Raw genomic sequence first — 4,821 nt, 5'->3', positions numbered from 1 at the left:
CTCCTAACCCTCTTCTAAGAATACAAAATCGATCTTCACTCAAGGATTTTGTGAAGATATCAACAAGTTGATCATCAGTGCAAACAAATTCAAGCATTACATCACCATTTAACACATGATCTCTTATGAAGTGATGTCTTATCTCAATATGTTTAGTTCTTGAGTGTTGAATTGGATTTTTAGTTAGATTTATGGTACTTGTATTATCACAATTTATGAGAATCTTATCTTGTTTAATGCCATAATCTTCAAGTTGTTGCTTGATCCATAAAATTTGAGCACAACAACGTCCAGCAGCAACATATTCGGCTTCAGCCGTAAATAGTGCAACCGAGTTTTGTTTCTTGCTAAACCATGAAATTAAGTTTTCTCCTAAAAATTGACAAGATCCGCTGGTGCTTTTTCTATCAAGTTTACAACCAGCGAAGTCTAAATCAGTGTACCCTATTAAATTTATGCTTGATTCTTTAGAGTACCATAGACCTATGTTTTTTGTTCCTATGAGATATTTAAAAATTCTCTTAACTGCAATTAGGTGTGATTCTTTAGGATTAGATTGATATCTAGCACACATGCATACACTAAACATAATATCAAGTCTACTTGCTGTAAGATATAGTAAAGATCCTATCATACCTCTATTGATGAGAACACAAAAGTACAATCTTCATACCATTTTAATTAGTATTATAGCTAATCTTTATTAATAAAATTAATTAATTAATGTTTTATTTGTGTTTGAGTGCAAGTAATCCAAGAGACTCAATAATGCTGGGTTTGAGCCCAATGCCCGATGGCAACCGAATCAACATCCCATCTCCTCTGGTGTGGAACAAACCCAACATTCCATGAAGAGTCTCCCAAACCGGTTCTTTAATTCAACCGCGTTTCAACAACAAAGCAACCGGATCATTCCAAGCCGCGTCTCTTTCTTTCCAGCCGAGCAGGCATCTCAGCTTCCCAACCGTCTCATTCCCCATCCGTTCGAAGCATCCCAAGCCGTTCGCATGGCATCTCACGACCTCCACCCCGTGTCTCATCCGCTCCCAAATCGGCTCTTTCTTGCATCCCACCTCAGCAACTCCCCAACGAACAGAGCACGCGTGAGGAGCTTCCCAGCGTCTTCCAACCGTCCGTGACCTCCCAGCACATGCAATCGGATCATCCATTTCGGAATAGAGCTTCCAGCCGAGGAGTCTTCTCAACACCCCAACGGCCATCCACGTATTCCATGCATCCGATCGTTTTATCTTCTTCCAGCCGTTCCCAGCAAATTAATTCCATCCACGAGGAGTCTTCCCATATTCGCAACTCCCTCCACCCCGCATCTCAGCCGCGTTTCATCCGGCCTCTTCAACATGCTATAAGAAGGCAGCCGAGCAAGCGACCAGGGGGATCCATCGGGAGCATCTCCTCTTCCAATCTTTCCAGCCGGATGAAGGAGGAGACCAGCAGCCGACAGAGAAAGAGGAGGCCACGGATCCATCCAAGTCCGGGCGAGAGAGGAGAAGAAGCCACGAAGGAGGAGGCCACGGATCCATCATCCAGCTGGGCCACGGAGGGGAGAAGGCACCATCGGGAGAGAAAACAGAGTGCCCTGTTTTCTGAACCAAAGAAAAAAAAGGGAATTTATGCTTTATTTTATTTATTCTATGCTAACCCCTTTTATAAAAATGCTTGCATCTCATATGGATAGCTAAATCTCTTTTAGCTAAGGCTAGGGAAAAGCCTAGCATTTTCTCATGTATTTTCTTTAATCATCAATGGGATTTTAATGTTTTTGATTTGATTTATGGTGCAGTAGATTGATAGAAATTATTTCAAACTTATATATTTTTTTTGATTTGTTATTTCCTCCGGGTATAACAGATGCTTAGAAATCCCTGTAGTTTAAAATAGAATTACTGTAATGCTACCCATAAAACTAAATCTATTTTATTATGATTAATAGATAATTTTAAGAAAAGAATGATGAAGTGCTAGCCTGAATCCTGATGCCTTAGTTATATTTTTTTTTTAATCTAAATATTATTTAGCCTTTAGTTTTTGTTCACTGTCAAATCCTTGTGGATTCGATCTCGGACTCACCGAGAATATTACTTTGCTACACCCTATACTTGGGGTATCCTACATTCAATTTCTCTTTTAAAAAGAGCAAGATCAAAGTACTAGCAAGCTTTTGGCGCCGTTGCCGGGGATTTGCAACGTGCTAACGAGAACAAGGCTGCAAATTTCAATTTTTACTTTCTGGTTCTTCAATTTTTTTATTTTTATTTTTAACACAGCTGAAATTTTAAATCTTTTCAGATTCAAGGACGACAAAAAGCGGGACCAGTAACGGGGAAGATCAAGATCATATTTTTGGATTTCCGGAGTGAACGAACTCCGACCGTGAGTATTTAAATTAATTTTCCTTTTTTGTTCATACTAGTCCTATTTTTCCTAGATTAGAATTTTACTCTTGTTTAAAAAAAATTATTAAAAAAATATTAATTAAAATAATAAAAAAATAAAAAAATAAATAAATAAAAATAAAAAAAATTTAGCTAGTTTGCTTGATCAACTATTCAAATGCAATTTAATGTCATGAAATAAAATGATAAAAATCTTCTTGATTGTTGCATATAGTATAAAGCATTTGCATAAAATAATCTAAGGGCTGAACCCATTAAAAAGATAAAGTCGGAATTTCATCACTCGTCCTTAGCCCAAAAATCATCCAAGTGCATAAATATCCTAAGCCTAATTAAAATCAACTAGACGTTAGTCCCTAAGGATATTTGAGCTCAATAGGACGAAGACCACTGAAAGTTGCACCAATTTCGCTCTATGGCCCGGGTCGATGTCTAGGTAAGCTTTGTCCCTCTAAGTGATTAAAGGGAGACAGTTTCTATTCGAGGAAAGTGGGTTTTAAGTGGGACCTTTGCTATACGCATCGTGACCCCTCCACTTACCTGGGAGCTTACCTGGTCGACTAAGGTTACTAGACCGGATTGGAGGCTTAGGTGTCCTCTTCAAACCAGTTAGGAGCTGTCTAGAATTTTTAAAAAAATATTAGAAATTGTTGGGTGATGTTTTAATGCATAATTTTAATTAAATTTTTGTTAGTGTGTTTGTTTAGATCTCTTTAGGTGGTACTTGTACCAACCCCCCCCAAAATAATAATAATAATAAATAAATAAATAAATAAATAAATTTCAGTTTATGCTGTTGTGGGAGAGAGATAAAACGAATAGATTATTTCGAGTTGAACCAAGAGATAAAAATTTAATTGTTCAAAATTCAAATAATCAAATGGAAGATAATGGTAGTAATCAGGGAGATAATGAATTTCAAGATGACTACCTATTAGAACACTTCGTGATTATCTACAACCCACTAGGACCAGTACCCCATCCTGTATGGTTATTCCTACTGCTGCGGGAGCTTTTGACATGAAATCAGGAATAATCCAATTACTCCCAAAGTTTCACGGACTTGATTCTGAAAGTCCCTATTTGCATCTGAAAGAATTTGATGAAGTGTGTTCAACACTTCATTTCAATGATGTCACTGAAGAGGTAGTTAAACTTAAGTTATTTCCTTTTTCTTTAAAAGAAAAAGCTAAGTCATGGTTACACTCCTTAAGGCCTAGGACCATAGCTACCTGGCAAGAAATGACAAGAGAATTTTTAAAGAAATTCTTCCTAACACATAAAACAAACACACTTAGAAGAAATATCATGAACTTCGCACAAAAAGATGGAGAAACATTTTTTCGGTGTTGGGAAAGATTTAAGGACCTTTTTCTTGCTTGCCCACATCATGGATATGAAATTTGGAGGGTCATTAGTTTCTTTTATGATGGTTTGTCCTCCAATATGAGACAATTTGTAGAAATGATGTGTAATGGTGAATTCATGAGTAAGGAACCAAATGAAGCCTGGGATTATTTTGATCTTTTAGCAGAAAATGCACAAGCTTGGGATACAACAGATAAAAATGAAAAATCTAAAATAGCACCTAATGCAAAAGGAGGAATATATCTTATTAAAGATGATAATGATGTCAATGTAAAAATTGCTAATCTGACTAGGAAGGTTGAAGCCATGGAATTAAGCAAAGCCAATATAGGAAAAGCACAAACTATTGTTGAAAGTATATGTGGAATTTGCGAGAGTAATGCACATGTGACCAAGGATTGTCCTACAATCCCTGCTTTTCAAGAAGTGTTGCATGATCAAGCAAATTTCACCAATACTTACAAAAGACCATTTCCAGAAACATATAATCCTAATTGGCGAAACCATCCTAACTTTAGTTGGAGACATGGACCCACTGCCAATGAATCTCTAGGAAATTCTGTTCCTACTCCTTATGTGCCACCACATAGGAAATCCCTTGAAGATACTTTGCAAACTTTCATGCAAGGGCAGACTCAAATAAATCAGAATACAATGCAATCACTCCAAGAACTTAAAAATTCTGTAGGTAGAATTGAGGCTCAACTCAATGTTAGGGAAAAAGGGACATTTCCAGCCCAACCTCAATCTAACCCAAAGGGTCAACATGAGGTCCATGAAGCAAGTTCATCCCAACCTAAATTTGAGCAAGTTAAGTCTGTCACAACCCTTCGTAGCGGAAAAATAATTAACAAAGAAATTCCGATAAAAGATGACAAACCTGAAAAATCTATTGAAAAGAAGGATGAAGATGATAATGAACAAGATGATCCAATACTGCATCACAAGATAGTTGCTCCATTTCCTCAGCGCTTGCTTGCAGCTAAAAAGGGAATACCTGACCAAAAAATTCTGGAAATCTTTAAACAAGTAAAGATTA

At 37.0% G+C, this 4,821-nt stretch overlaps 1 non-coding gene across 1 annotated transcript; it reads right to left on the bottom strand.

Moving 5' to 3' along the window:
• Positions 1-3,704: 3,704 nt before the first annotated feature.
• Positions 3,705-3,811, bottom strand: LOC149753156 (small nucleolar RNA R71). Its single transcript, XR_016396065.1, has one exon. It is a non-coding gene; the product is annotated as a small nucleolar RNA R71 (small nucleolar RNA).
• Between the last annotated feature and the right edge of the window lie 1,010 nt (positions 3,812-4,821).

This window comes from Phoenix dactylifera, chromosome 7 (assembly GCF_051530095.1).
Source record: "Phoenix dactylifera cultivar Ajwa chromosome 7, Ajwa_hap1_PhDact_Kaust_v1.1, whole genome shotgun sequence".
Lineage (NCBI taxonomy): Eukaryota > Viridiplantae > Streptophyta > Magnoliopsida > Arecales > Arecaceae > Phoenix > Phoenix dactylifera.
The sequence above is the reverse complement of the archived record's forward strand: the minus strand, read 5'-3'. Positions and strand labels throughout refer to the sequence as shown.